At 36.3% G+C, this 16323-nt stretch overlaps 1 long non-coding RNA gene across 1 annotated transcript; it reads left to right on the forward strand.

Annotated features, from left to right (window-relative positions):
- The first annotated feature begins 13794 nt into the window (after nt 1-13794).
- Nucleotides 13795-15126, forward strand: LOC140137601 (uncharacterized). The gene is made up of 3 exons (XR_011856872.1): nt 13795-13857; nt 14219-14304; nt 15017-15126. It is a non-coding gene; the product is annotated as an uncharacterized lncRNA (long non-coding RNA).
- Nucleotides 15127-16323: the final 1197 nt, after the last annotated feature.

Raw genomic sequence — 16323 nt, forward strand, 5'->3', positions numbered from 1 at the left:
TGATGCAAAACATTCTAACAGAATGTTATTTATAAAATATTTTGCAAGAATGTTTACCCGAAATAGATTATAGGTTTTAAAGTTTTAAAAACGTATCCACAATCTTAATAATAAATCGACATATAAATGTTATTAAAACGTGCTGAATCAACGATTTAAATACATTTCTGTGTTTGCTAGACATGGGGGTACTGCTACCTGTCTAAGATTTAAGTTGGTAATTTGCGTAATGTTTGCAAAATTCTTCGCACATTGATAGCGGACCTTGTGGATAAATTATGTTCAGATCTGTCAGGCATAAGCCCTGGTGGAAGTAATCGTGGTTTAGGACGTAGGGTTGGTACGGAGTGGGGTACAGGTGGGGATAAGTATGTGGTAAGTAGTGGGTAGGGATCCCGGCGTAGGGATGGACTTGCTCTGTTTAGGCCTACCAGGGAAGACACTCCAGAAAATTAATGGTGAAAATAAGCTCTTTCATACTCCCAAACAAGATTGGAAATAAATGATGAATGAATGAATGAATAAATGAATGAATGAATGAATGAATGAATGAATGAATGAATGAATGAATGAATGAATGAATGAATGAATGAATGAATGAATGAATGATTGCTGTCGCCCAAATTGAAAGCAGGTGGTCGTGAAGGCATGCGAAACTTGTGGTGGCTGTTTTGTCATTCTCTTTCAACAATTTTCCCTATAATTTAGAGCCCGAAATCACAACCCAGCAGATAACGACACAAAATATAACACCAATGAAGATGGACACTACAACAACAGGTGTTTAAATATATATCAGCCTTTGAGAATGTGGCATCCATATTCCCGTACAATTCGACACCAGGAATAATAACTAATAACAGTGATATAGGTAAGTCAAATATTATTTGCTGTCCTCGTACTTTTATTTGTCATCCATGAATGATACAAACATATATCTGTGTACCTGGATCGATATCTGTGTTTTAAATGGAACTGTACAATAATATGAAAGTAGTAGAATGGATTGTATATGTCATGCAATGTCCTTTGCTCAATAACTAAAGAATGATAAAGTTTTTTTTTTTAATTTGGTCAACAAATGTGGTGGTTTTTTTTTCTTCTTAAATTGAAACTATGTCAGCTTTGACTGCATATATAATAACAATTCATTATAGGGAGAGATAGTTAAAATGTCAAAAACTGCTTCTAAATTAATTTGTTTCACGTATTTTCATACTGACATAACCTATTGCAGTATCCTACCTATTTGAACACAAAAACCGGGAAGAAGATTTCAAGTTCGATAGCGAAGGTGACTTGTCGCTTACAATTCCAAAGGAATTTCTCGCGTCAGGACTTCATAACGGAACCGGTAAGTATAAAGTCTGATTTGAAAATATATTTAACCGTCAAGTTTCAATAATCCAGGCTGTCTAGTAGCACACCCACTGTACATGATAAAACCCTTACTGACATCGGATTAATTGTGTGCTAAATGTACACATTAATGATATGCCTACACCAAATGATTATAGATCACTCTAATGAGTAAAGGATATATCTGACAATGGTAGTAACTTACATCCCATGATGGCAACCAGACAGATTTGTTGCCTCTAAAATGTCATTTTAATGGATTGACTAAGTGTCTTAATATTGATGAATATTGTACGCAATTACCCCCCGGGGGGGGGGGGGGTACTCAGTACAAATGACCATACGGGGATTACATTACAATTCAGATTATTTCTCATACTTGGGATGGTACTATATATAGTGCAGCATTTAACATTTGTTCACAATTGTCAATAGATGTAAGACACACAAGAACATTCTTCAATAAATACATTTTTGTGACAGGTTATATCACAGTCGTCATTAAGAAAACCCCAACTGATGATACTGAATACTGGGGTGATGATTCGGGCGAAGTATACCACCAGCTTGGGAGTGCATTGGTTTCAATAAACCTATTCAGCAAAACTGGCACTCTGAGGAAGCACGAGGATGAGTACAACCCACTGAATATTTCTTTCCCAATAAAGGTAATGTCAATCATAGCGAGAGTAGCACAATCTAAGCAGTAACTCAACATACATGTATACAAAAGCATAGCGTTATAGATGCAGTGAGAGGATTATGGGTAAATGTAACACACAGTTAATCTCAGAAGGTCGCATATCTTTAGAAACAAATTGTAAACTATCTTTTTATCTTAAATTATCATAAACAAAGAAATGGAATCAAAATGGTCAACATTTCGGAGAATAAAAAACGAGGTGTGGCAGACATTCGCCAATCATATTTCACATTGCAGGCTAACTCTACTGACACCAATTAATATATCCGTAGTACATTGGACAATGAATAAAACATTGCCATTGCCTCTTAAATCCGTTCCCACAAAATCTAGCACATACTATTAAGATTTTAGGGAGTACTACCTCCTGCACAATTTTGTGCCTATTTTTGGATTTTTCTCCAAAATTATAGCGCATTGGGGACAAGTAAGATATGTATATTATAGGGGCAAGGATGACAACAACTACTGCACTGGAAATTTTATTTCAGCACAGACAACAGTTGTGGAGTTACAGTCAAAAATGAGGAACAACCAATATTTGATCAATAAATCAATAACTCCTTGCTGTGAGTTGCTGAATTTTCAGTACAGTATTTTATTGACCTATCCAACTTAACCAACTTTGCAAATTTTCACATATAATGAAAATTTAAGGAGTTTATCATTATTAATATTAATTTTGTGAACTCTCTTTGAATTTACTAGCACAAGTTATTGTTGGTTTTGTTTACACCGTCACCATGACGGTCAGGTCAAACCCCTTGACATCTCCTCTAACACAATGATGTTTTCAAGTACCATGGTTAATTCCATCAATACTGGCAACACTGGCGCAGAAACTTGGCTACCGTGCATGCGTTACACACATGACATTATGATACCGGGTATGGTTTTGAACACATCTCATCTGTGAGTCGCATTAAATATTAATTTATCAAAATTAATACAGCCTTTACCGTTTATTTAAACGCATAGGCCTACTATTTCATTGCAAACTCACTATCACTATGATGAGAACGGCACGTGCTAATAATTGATTGTCACCTTATTCTGTAGAAAATGATATGTCTGCTATAAAGTTTTCAGTATCACTTATATACCAGATCATACATGTTCACAGAATTAACAGCGTTATTTAGCACGATGTTTTATCTGTTCACTCCATACTTTCTCCCTTCCCTGCAGCTGATGAGTTCCCACTTATCGGAGGAACGAAACCGGTCCTGCTGTTTTATCTTTTAGATTACGGTTCATGGAATGTGTTACAATATATGCCTAGCTATCACGCGGGCTTATATCATCTAATATCCGTAACATACCATGAATTGGTCTGAACTTATAACAACCTAAAACATGTATCACAAAGCATGTATTGCAAGTGTATAGCATCATCATTGCTATACCGAGCTATGAAACGAATATATCAGGCATACCTATGCAACCTACTTTGTAGTTGAATAATGTACATGCGTCCCCATGTCGTTTTGGGCCGTCCCTTTATTCATTTCACATTCGCATGGTGTGTATCTTTTAATGGTCTTGATCTCAAAAACATTTATGTTGACATTATCAGATTTGTTGGGGAGGGGTCACATAAGATGTAATTGATTAAACAGTGAGTATAACCTGAACCCATATAGTCAGTTTTAGACCCTGGTTTTCACCATTATGTATGGTGTGTATCTTTTAAAGGGCTTGATCTCAAAAACATTTATGTTGACATTATCAGATTTGTTGGGGAGGGGTCACATAAGATGTAATTGATTAAACAGTGAGTATAACCTGAACCCATAGTCAGTTTTAGACCCTGGGTTTCACCATTATGTATGGTGTGTATCTTTTAAAGGGCTTGATCTCAAAAACAGTTATGTTCACATTATCAGATTTGTTGGGGAGGGGTCACATAAGATGTAATTGATTAAACAGTGATGAGTGTAACCTGACTGGTGAAATTAAAGGCCCATTCAGTGATTTGCTCATCCGGACGATCGTAAAAATCATCAAAATTCACATTTTAGTACCTTTGTCATTGTCATAGATGTTAACATAGCCTTCAAGTGGTTCAGCCAAAAGCCGTGTATTTCAGAAAAATAAGGCAATTTACATGAGTCTGTAATTTACAGTGTATAAATTAGCTACATGTATTTGAATAGGGCTTCAACTTCGTCAATACTAATGTTTTCTTTCGGTTTTTTTGCCAAATTTTTCATTTCGAAATTACCAAATGACATATGAATTTTGAAGCAATTTATAAACAATTTGAATTTTTTTAACACTTTCGCTGGGATCACTGACTTTAATTCTTTGTTTGACAGGATCCTGGTAGTTGGAATACTTCGAAGCAAACCAAGTACAGCAAGTTAGTTTGTGCATTTTGGGATGTCGAAAACACGTAAGTTAATAGAAGTTGCGTGAAATTTGGATGAGGACAGATATTTAGACATTTTACATCTGCACTGCCTTCATAACGACTATATTTTGAGTTATTTTAATTTCGTCTTCTTTTATTCTAAATGATTTTGTGTATATGTTATGTTTTATGTGTATTGGGCAGAAATCACTCACACAACTTTTAGTTCTAGCTTTTGTGTCATTCTGGCTTGATTCTTGAGCATAATGTTTTGATCCTCGTGGCATTATCATGTTTAGAAGTTTTGTTTAAATGTATTATTTTTCTCATCCTTTAGGGAGAGCGGAATCGACTTCGAGCTGACATTATGTTATTTGATTTCACTTTTTTGTAAACCAATTCTTTATTTTGGTTTCCGCTCTCTCGTAAACTCATGGTTTGTAGGTTTAGGTAGTGTTAAGGTTTTTATCATGTTTATGGAGATTGAAATGTGACTTATTTTGTTTTTTGTAAACCAATTCTTTATCACTTGGTTTGCTTGAAGTTTGGTTTCCGCTCTCTCGTAAACTCATGGTTTGTAGTTTAAGGTAGTGTTAATATCATGTTTATGGAGATTGAAATGTGACTTATTTTGGTTAGTTTTTCATTTCGTTGAATGTTTTTAAATAACTGGCAGCATGTACAGTAAGCACACTGCAGATTTCATGAATTATTTTAATATAATATGCAAAGCGGGCCATTAAAATGTTAAGTTTCTACATATTTGCCTGAAACAATGTAGGCCACAGTAATCCCATACTGATGTCTAATCTTTAAGTTCACTGAGTGGAAAGAGCTATGATTCTAATTATTATTACTGTCTTTGTCTAATATTATATTAGCCTGTGGTCACAAGAAGGTTCATTGACGTACGAGGCAGATACCAATGATAAACTCCAAACCTGTGGATTTACCCATCTTACAACCTTTGCTGTACTTTTCGAATTTTCGAAGGTAATTTCTTTAATAATGCTAACAAATTCTTTCTTTAACTAAAACGTCATATTGGACAAGCTGCTATATAATACACATTTTGTAGTGTGATATTTAATTATTCTAGTCCATAAAATTCTCTCTGACGCAGGTTTTTGGCCTTATATGGTTATTGAGCATGCAAAGAAGGAGGATGGTGGGGTCAAAAAAGGTGTATCATTGCAGGGCAGTGTTGCGGGGGGGGTGATTGACTTAATTTTGATGTCGTCATTGGTTTACCATGTAAGCACAAAACTATGACAAATAATTCCCAAAGTGGTTATGTTATCAAGCAGTATGTTACTAGCCTAAATCCGTTGGGGCGTGATAGTACATTCCACTGTAAGGTATGTTTTCTTTTTCACGTGTGACTACGATATATTATATGATATTATACCTGAAAATTCACATGTATGTTACATTGGTTAGCTGGTATAATGGTTAGCACTCTCGCTTTAGAACAGGCCAGTCTGAGTTCCATACCCGGCGAAGTCAAATTGTCATTTTTGCTTACGATATTGGCTGTAACAGGCTGTTGCCTCATTAAATGACGTTGACAACCATCGTCTGGTTGCTGGTTTAGTTATGGCATAAACGAGATTATGTTACCTCTCCCTGTACGTGATTATACCTCCGCATTAATCGTAGTTGGCCTAAAAACCTTGTACACCGATTGCATGGTGTTTTTGGCCATATTTCAGGATGGTCACTTTTTGATCATATGCCTTATTAACCCAAACGATCTTGATATGGGCTTTACCAGGGTGCCCTAGGCGTGTTGCCCGATCCCTCCCACCCAGTGTTATTTTGTGGTATTTGGGGGAGGGGGTTAGGGTTAAGGTCATTTATAGTTCGATGTCTTTCGCTGCAGAAAACATCAAGAGGAAAAATAGAGCCTAACAGCTTGTTACAACATGGAAAAAAGGAAAATCAAAGTAGAGAACCAAAATAGGCTGCTGAGAACTGAAAATACAGTAGAGATATTGCGAAATTTACGTGAAACGTGACACGGGAACGCGAACGGCAAGCTACATTAGTCGAAAATCGGCTATTATGCCCTCTAGAGGGTGAAATCTATTGTGAATTGGTCAATCGTGGAATTACCGTAAGGCGATTACGTTGCGGTTGGTAGCAAAAAATGACGTTCCAAAATGGCAAAAAAGCGCATTATAAAATGCCGAAAAATGTTATGTTTATCATGTTATGAAATGAATCAAAGTATCCTAATAGAACAAGTAGAGTCCGACATGTAATAAAATCCATTTTGGGGGTTAAAATTTGATCTCGTATATACAAGAAGAAGTGAACAAATTTCGATTTTTTCGACGCGAATTCGAACGGGCAGATTGCCTATTCATTTGTGTGTGGAAAATGCCGTCCAAAAATCAGCTTGCGAAGAGGCGTTTTAGGCAAGATTGTATGGATGGCGGAAAGCTTCAAAATACGCCTAAGAATACGCCTAAGAATACGCCTAACCTTAGACGTCTAAGATGCATTCTTAGGCGTCTAAGATGCAATCTTAGGTGTCTAAGAAATTCGCGGTAGACTTAAATCAACGAATCACAGGACTAGAAATCCCAAACAACCAATCATCTTAGGCGTATTCAATTATTGACCAATGAAATCTTAGACGCCTAAGATTTTACACGCCTAAGAATTCTTACACGTCTAAGATTGACCATTTGACCGTGACTAGTGATGGACGGTATCGCAAATTCGATCAAAACGTACAACGGACGCTGTGCGTTAGAGAATATTTCGAACAATGGCTGGGTGGTGTGTTTTTAATAAACTCATTTTCTCTCCTTAGCCACCCGCGTCAATCCCAAAGAGAAAGGGGTGATGGGGTGGGGGGGGGATAGGGTACATGTTCTCCCACCTTTCGGCACAATGGCCCATTGTTTTGTTCTTTTCAGCCACTTTTTGACAATTCAGGCGGAACAATGTATTTTACATAATAGGCTTTTTTTCATTTGAACATAATCTAGCAGTTGATGTTGTTGTTGTTTAATTTGTTTTAAATATTTTGTTTTTCTGATGACTTGCAGTTAATGTAAGATTTCTATTTGTGTGGCTATAGTGTAAATGATGATGATAATGATGATGATGATGATGGTGTTGTTGTTGTTGTTGTTGTTGTTGTTGTTGTTGTTGTTGTTGTTGTTGTTGATGATGATGATGATGATGATGATGATGATGATGATGATGATGGATAATACAAATGATGTCAGATGATTATTAGAGTCGTGGTGGTGATGATGATGGCAGTGATAAGGGATTAAATTTAGTATGAAATTTTCACTCCTCCCCCGCACCCACCCAGTCAATGTTGTTTTGATACTGAGATAGGAACGGACTAGTATTGGCTCCAACATTGATTGGGGGAGGGGGTTGCAAGCAATATGAAACATTAATGTTTGCCACTCATGTTACTTGTAATGTTTAAACAAAGAGCACGTGTATATGGTGTCAACCTGCTCACTTTTCATGTATGTTTTTTCTTAACACGTATGCTATGACTGAGCCAAAATACACAGTTAAGAGACCTCGATACCTCCATTCAACAAGAAAGTTAACCTGACGGTGTAGGGTATGATGCGTGTATATCCAATACGTTCAGAGGTCAAGTTATTATTGCACACACATTATAAGGTCAACCAACTATGTCTTTATAATTCGAACAGCGTGTGACATATTTTCGCTAACTTCGGGCCCCCAGGCCAAGGCCAAATCGTCTTTTATAATTGAAGAGATCAGATATGCATAATTTCAGTCTGCAAAGTGCAAGAAGACAAGAGGTCAAATTTTCTATGTTAAAAATAGAATCATGGAGGTATATAAATATAGGCATGTTTGTTCCTCTTTGTTGTTTGTGTATTAATTTTCATCATCATCATCATCATCATCATCATAATCATCATCATCATCATCATCATCATCATCATCATCATCATCATCATCATCATCATCATCATCATATCATCATCATCGTCGTCGTCGTCGCCGTCATCATGCTCATCAACATTAATACCTGACTACTACTAGCCACACCAAAACAGCACACCAAACCAACGAAAATAAAATCAAACCAATTAATCAATTTTGCTGCAAGTCCTCAGAGAAAATCACATTGGTGATACCGTCCATCACTAAAATATCAATCTTAGACGTGTAAGAATTCTTAGGCGTGTAAAACCGTATTTGTCTAAGATTTCATTGGTCAATAATTGAATACGCCTAAGATGATTGGTTGTTTGGGATTTCTGGTCCTGTGATTCGTTGATTTAAGTCTACCGCGAATTTCTTAGACGCCTAAGATTGATCTTAGACGCCTAAGAATGCATCTTAGACGTCTAAGATTGCATCTTAGACGTCTAAGGTTAGGCGTATTCTTAGGCGTATTCTTAGGCGTATTTTGAAGGTTTCCGCCATCCATAAGATTGTGTCGTGTTACGGCATAAATGCGGTACAATTGTCTGTTTGGGACGGGGAACAGAAGTTCATGCAACGCTATTTTTCGCCTTGCTTTTTCGTTGTGCATTAAACAGCTGTCAAAGTGTTTTGCTTATGGATACTATTCAGCAAACTCCAAAATGTTTTTAAAACATGATAATGCATGTGTTTTTGGTTTTAGTTAAAACGTTTTGATAACATACACTCGTGTTATACTGAAAAAATAATACAACAACATCTTAAGCCAAAATTCGAAATGCTATAGTAAAATATCATTTGGCAAACATATTTAAGTGTCTATTGTGTTAGAACGTTTATCAGCAAGTTTAGAACAAAGGGTTTTTTGAATGTTATTAACACTTTTAATGCCCTTGACCCTCACATAACCTTTAACCCGACATTTAACGTTTTCTGTAATACATTTGTGTTTGCTGGGTAGTAATCGAACTAGGCATATTAGATTATCTATTTTCATTTTGCTTTAGAAAGTAAACAGGGTATTATTTATATGATAATGGAGTTTGTTTCTTGTTATTCGAATAATATACACCAAGACTTCCCAGGCATGCAACACCAAACTCTGTTTAGATTATTTAGACAAATAGCATACACGTGTGAACATAGGCCTATACTCATTTTCCAATAGCCCGCAAAACTCAAATATCGCTAATCTGGACTGAATGCTTAGAGCATTATAGATACAGCCAGTCGTATTTGCATATCAATACCGAGGAAAGTAGTTCGATGAAAGAAGATAATCTTCTCTGGTTCGATGCACCCAAGGTGAATTTACACGTAGTCTTGGTTCAGACTCTATGCGGCTATCACGAACATACTAGGAACGACGAGCGTTAGGACCGACACAAACTGGCTGTGTAGGAGGCTAGTTTGGATGTGAACGGGACTATGACGTTCTACCGCAAAATGCAGAAATCCGTAACCCGTATGGCGTTTGCAGTGAACGCCTCTCCGCAATCTCTCTAGTATCTCTCGCAAAGCCACGCATACCCGGCCTGCATAATATGTTGGACTATATAGCTCGATCAGCCTTAAAAAGCATACCGAAACAGATCCCCCTTTCACATTATTCCTGATAATTACATTATTATCATCATCAAATCATGTCTGTTTGTAAGTTACGAATACAACATCATGTGTATTGCCATTATTGTACCTTGAAACCATACACACGTTTTATGTTTAACCTACAAAATGATCAAAATATATATTTTACCCATCATTTATATAGGGTGTTACCAATAATTACTCACCCGTTATAGACAAGTTGGTAAAGGTTCTCATTGGTACTTCTCTCGCCGCATTGTGTATTGGTTTCATCATCTGTGCAATCTTGTGGTAAGTGCACTTTTTTTGTTTAAGATTATAATAATAGTATTAATAATCATGGAAATAATACTGATTAATACATCTTAATTAAAATTGATCTATTTCTAAAGCAATATTGTTAAGTTTTGCTCCAGATATGAAAGGCAATGTGTATCTTAACATATTTTACCACCTCAGAATAATCTGACAAGAGGAAAATAAAAATCATATATTTTAGTGTCGAAACCTATGTATTTTTCTGTAGACCATCCCACCTTAATGTTGACGTTTGGGCTAATACCACCGAGTAATGTGGTGGGTTAAACTTAAAACAAGCGCAAAAGATGGATCTACAATTAGCTTACGTCGTGTGAGAGTATTATACGAGCGTTATATGTTGGATGAAAAACTTTAGGGACTGTATTAGGATAGGGTTAAAAATACATGATAAATATAAAGCTCAATTTAAATTCATAAAAAGTACAATACAAATTAAAACAAATACTAATGATTGTTAATATCCTTTTCTCCATAATGTATTTTACGTAGGAAACGAACATCTTTGGACAAGGAAAGGATCTTGATCCATGCCAACCTGATGGTTGCAATGGCATTAGCGTACTTTATGACCCTTGCGAGCAGCAGCGCCAAATCGAATCAGGTATGTAATGAATTGCACATAATAGTTAAAAAATACATGAAATAATGCTCAAGAAACATTAGTAGAGTATTTACTAAAGTTTTGAATAGCTCTTCTCATGGTTGATTTCATTATTTTGTTCATGTTTATTTTCTAAATAGGAATGACCATATCAAAGCCTTAGTGGTTTTCAGTCATTTCCTACATATTTCCTCCATAACCTCTGTTAATGTTTCTTGGTTATTATGGAAATATGTTAATAAAGTCTACCCATATATAGCAAGATTTTTAAAAAATCAAGTGCTCGATACAAGAGGTCAGGCAAGTCACTGGATCTTAATTTGGCAAAACAAATATTTAATTTCGACGTCTTATAATAATTACGGTTATGACCGATGCTAACACATATTACCTTGGACTAAATACCGGTATCTAGTTAGTACCTACTTAGTTATATCATCTCCTTCAGAGCTATACTCTGCTATTTGATATAAATAAATCTACTGTTTCATGCTATTTTTTATGCCCTGCTGTTCTTCTTCATCAGATCGCCTGTCTTGCAGTAACCATCTTGCGGTATAACATGCTCATGTCAGTATTTTGCTGCATGCTCGTCGAAGCTCTGCATCTATACCGTATGATAGTGCTCGTTTTCGGGATTGAGAGAAATTTTAGATTTGCTTACATCGTCATTAGCTGGGGTAAGGGCATGAATAAATAAAAGACAAACTAAACAAGCGAATTCCGGGGAAAACTTAAGACCGCAATAATCACAATGCGTCTTTCTAGCATGCCTTGAGTTGCTAGTTGAGGTTTTGATTCCCGTGCTGGCGCCATTCTCCGATTTCTTGAGTTAACACCGGCAATTGCTATATGAGTTTGTTTGCAGATAATATATCGCAGTACATTGAGTAGTTTAAGCCGTTCTTTTCCCGTGCTATGATTATATTTTCTTTAGTTATTACCAAAAACTGGATCCCTTCATGTGATCTGCTGTTTTTTCTGGTACGTGGTTCACGATGCGTAGCTCGGAATTGTATGACTTAAAATCACATTATAAAAGTCATCATTCTAAAGAAATGAAAGCAATCTAAAACCGACAAATGTTTCACTCGATGGTCAAAGGGACTGCAAAATAAATACGTGCCCCGTGAGACTGTAATAAGGGACAGGCCAAAAGGGCGGGATTATGGGGAGGGTGGTCATGGCCGACCAAAAGGGAAAGGCACAGTGGTGGTGCCTGGATTTTTTCGAGGGGCATTGAGGAAGCAAAATGAATTTCAAGGGGGGGAATCAACAAATTTTGCGCAAAATTGCTGCAAAAAGTGGAATTTTCGCAATTTTGGGTTTTTACTGGGGGCAACAGGGGAGGGGGCAAGATCTCTGACTGGGAGGCATTCTCCCCTTGCCCCCCCCCCCCATGGTGCAGCCACTGGAAAGGCCTGGGCCTCAAGGAAGAACAGTTGATTTTTTTATTGTGTATTCAACTGACTGAGTGCCCAAAACAAACAAAGGCAAGACATACTGTCATGTAAGTTCAATGGGACGACGGTAATTTTGGTCTATTATTTTGAAGCAGCACAATAATTCATTTCCCTCACTAAATATTGCTAAAGGTGTGTGAAAAATGTTCAGTGAATTTTCAAATTGGCAAACTTTACCACTTTTGTTCGCATCATATAATTGGAACAATTAAAAGCCCAAACTTAACATGTACCGAGGATAAAGATTGGCGCATCGAAAGGAGGAGGCAAGTAATTTTGGACAAGCTCTGGGAATGTTTTATAATCAGTTCGAATTAAACAAGAAACATGGAAGCAAACAGCCAACGGGCTATATGGAAGATGTAAGCCTTAGTCTTCCAAACAGGAATTTGAATTTCAAATGGGTTTACCTGAACGAATGAGGTCATTTGAATTATATTTCAACTGGAATAGCCCAATATTACTAGTGAAGAAGATTAATAATATTCTTTACCTGGACTTAGCACCATCTCTTTCTTCTTTTGTATAACATGAAATGGTGTGTTTCTAAACTATGGTAACTTTAAGGTAAATATCTCCATGAACACAATACATCAACTTCATGAAATTCACACAAAACTTTGTATTTTACTTGATCAGGCGTGCCCATACTAATGACCACCATTACAGCTTCAATTGGTAGAGAACATTTGCATGACCACGAAAGGTACAGTATAACCAGAATGTGTATGATCATTGTATGACATTTTATTATAGTGTATAATTGTCTTATGACAATTTATATTTAAGAAATAAAGGGTAATGTATTATCCTTTGCACCCAAATAATGTGTCCGAGGCAGTTAAAACGTAAATAATGGGTGAGGCGCAGCCGAACCCATTATTTAAACGTTTTTACTGCCGAGGACACATTATTTGCGGGTAAAGGATAATGCTGCACCCTTTATTTCTATTCTATTACCAGAAAATAGTGCGATTTAAAGAGAAAATATCATTTTTTGGCACAAATATTTTAAGTTGTTTACTTCAAGGTGGAGCGCGTACGCATAAGTGACAGCGCGTATCGCGGAAATATTGCACGCGTAACCAAGCGTAATGCTGTGCGTAGAATGTGTTACAGCGCTTGACCCATTATTGCAGAATAATGGGCTCTCAAGTGACGCGTTTTAACGAATCACAGTGCGCGCTTTTCGTGGAGGTAATAGAATATATTATAAAGGTTGCCAATGCGACTACATTGAGTTACACTACTTAATCAACACGGAAAATCTAAAAACATAGTGCTCAGATCAGTAGTAAAATCCATGTTTTAATTTGAATATTTGTAATGCATGGGATCAACGTAGCTAAATAAATCGAGTTGTTGTTAAGATTCGGAGTTCACTGTTATTAAAATGAATGAATGGCGCTAATTGGTGTTTTATAATAAACCAATTCATACGTACCCCTTTATGATTGTTCTCATTAGATGTTGGTTGACAGGACAGTTTATTTGGGCCTTCATCGCCCCTGTAATCGCCATTCTGATGGTAAGTATTTGGCTCAGTGGTGCAAGACTGTCGTAAAGGACACTAGCGACATTTTTAAAACTTAATTATCGGCTTAAATAGTAATATTTGATACTTTAAATGTTCAAGAAGTATCATTCCTGATCAAATAGTGAACGATACCAATATTTTGATAATTTACGGCTTAACCACGCAAATGTAACTGGCACTTGGGCCGTTTCTTGTCCACCTCTACTTTTCATACCTTGTCTGTGCGTGTGTGTGGGGGGTGTGTGGGTGTGTGTGTGCATTTATTATTGCTGCTGTTGTTGTTGTTGTTGTTGTTATTATTATTATTATCAAATTAGATGACCTTATTAGTATTATTATTATTATCATTTAGATCAACTTAGTAATCCTAGTGATCATCGTGTGCAAAACCTTGGGAGTAGCTGAGGCTGATAAACAGGACGGAATTCATTCCATCAGGTAGGTTATCGACCTATAACATATGGACATTTTGGTTCCAAAGCCATTAGGGTGACAAGATCATTCAATTTATTCAAAGGTACCAATTATCAATTTGAAATGCACGCAAATAGTCATACCTTCGCAACCATGTGTCCTAGTGACATCAGAATTTCAGTAAAATTTGCTAAGTTACTGAGTAGATGGTGATAAGACAATATTCAGAATTGTGTCTTTTAGTCTGATTGGATCACACCATGTTATATAAAAAATAATACAAGCAGTAAGACCTGAAACCGTTAAATTCTTAACCCAAAATCACAAAAATGGTATTTTTTGTTTATTTAGCACTTAAAACCCTTACGCCTAAGGGGCGCACCATTAGATTTCCAGGGGGGCATGGGAGTTTTTTGAAGAAAAAAAACTTCGCCCACTAGTGAGACGAAAAAAAACTTTGCTCACTAGTGAGACGAAAAAAATTTGTATGCCTCACTGATGAGTAAAAAAATTTTCCCCACCCAACTTTGTATACAAATTTACATTAAAATTGAAAAAAAAATACTTCGCCGCCGAAAAAAAAAAATTGGCGCTCTCGGAGGCGAAAAAAAAAACCAAAAATTCTGCCTGACCCAAACTCCCATGCCCCCCCCTGAGAATCTAATGGTGCGTCCCTAAGCAATGTCAAAACATAGCTACGCCTAAGCAATGTCATGTTGTTCTATTTCTTCAACAGAATTGGACTGCGAAGTACAGTCTTGTTACTGCCAATGGTTGGAGTAACTTGGCTGATTGGGCTCCTTGGCAACACCAACATAAACGTCGCGTACGTTTTTGATTTACTGAGTGCATTGCAGGTGAGTGTGGACACCGGGTTTAGACGTTTATCAATGAGGAAACCTCATAAGCCATATCTTGCATGTTTCAAAAGAGTGTTGTATAAACTTGCTTGACATGGTGGAGACCATTGTTACTGTCTGTTCAATTAGCTTAGATTCTTGAATTTTTTAAATATTTGAAAAAATAAAAACTTGTGGCCAAAGTCATCAAAGAAAAGTGTTAGCACAGCCTTAGACCTAACGTGATTTATACTTTTCAAATTCCCAAGTTCAATTTAAAACCCCATTTCTTTTCAATTTTGCCTCATTTTGGGCAGTTACTTGGGTCCACCGAAAGGGTTCGCGACCTTTTTACAAATCGAGTGGGACGTTCCATTCTCAACTTAGGGCATAGACCCTATCCAATTTAGCAAAACAATCTGTCCACAATCTGTCCTGCCATTTCAATTGTTATACCGTTCCGGTTATTGGATAGGTTCTATAGGTGATGATGGTCCACCGGTTTTTGTTACATATGGATCAGTACGTTTTATGCATAACATTATTATGAGCATTATTTTTTCCTAAACAAGGACATTAAAATTATGGATTTCGTTCTCATTTCAACTGGTTTACAATGTAAATTGAGTTTTGTTTAATACCACCATTCCTTCCCAAGAATATCAGCATTCGCTTGACATTTTCAGATACAGTAACTTTACAAGAAATGTTTTCTGTAACCTGATTGTTTTAAATAATATTTTCTTATATAAAAGTTCTTTTGTTTCACAGTTTTTCAGTTTGTATTCAACAAACAAAACGAAATAACAAATTGAAAATAAATGTGTAGTTTTATAATAGGCCTATAGGCCTACACCTTCTCAGACCCATTCTCAGACCCATTCGCACAATAAATAAATAAATGAATAAATAAATAAATAAATAAATAAATAAATAAATAAATAAATAAATAAATAAATAAATAAATAAATACACAAGGAATGTATTTATATAAGCTGGGCCTATTTTAGAAAACTTAGTTCCCATAAATAATAACGTACTGTTTCGACAGTAGGGTTTCAACACAAATTAGGCATACTGGCAAATATTTTGCTGGACAATTATACATCCTGATGCGGATGGTCGAATAAATACCATCTCTGAGCATTGTGACATCGTCCCCATTGCTCTAAATGGATTGATTCCAAAAAGTTTATGGTACCCG

Source organism: Amphiura filiformis, chromosome 2 (assembly GCF_039555335.1).
Source record: "Amphiura filiformis chromosome 2, Afil_fr2py, whole genome shotgun sequence".
Taxonomy (NCBI): domain Eukaryota; kingdom Metazoa; phylum Echinodermata; class Ophiuroidea; order Amphilepidida; family Amphiuridae; genus Amphiura; species Amphiura filiformis.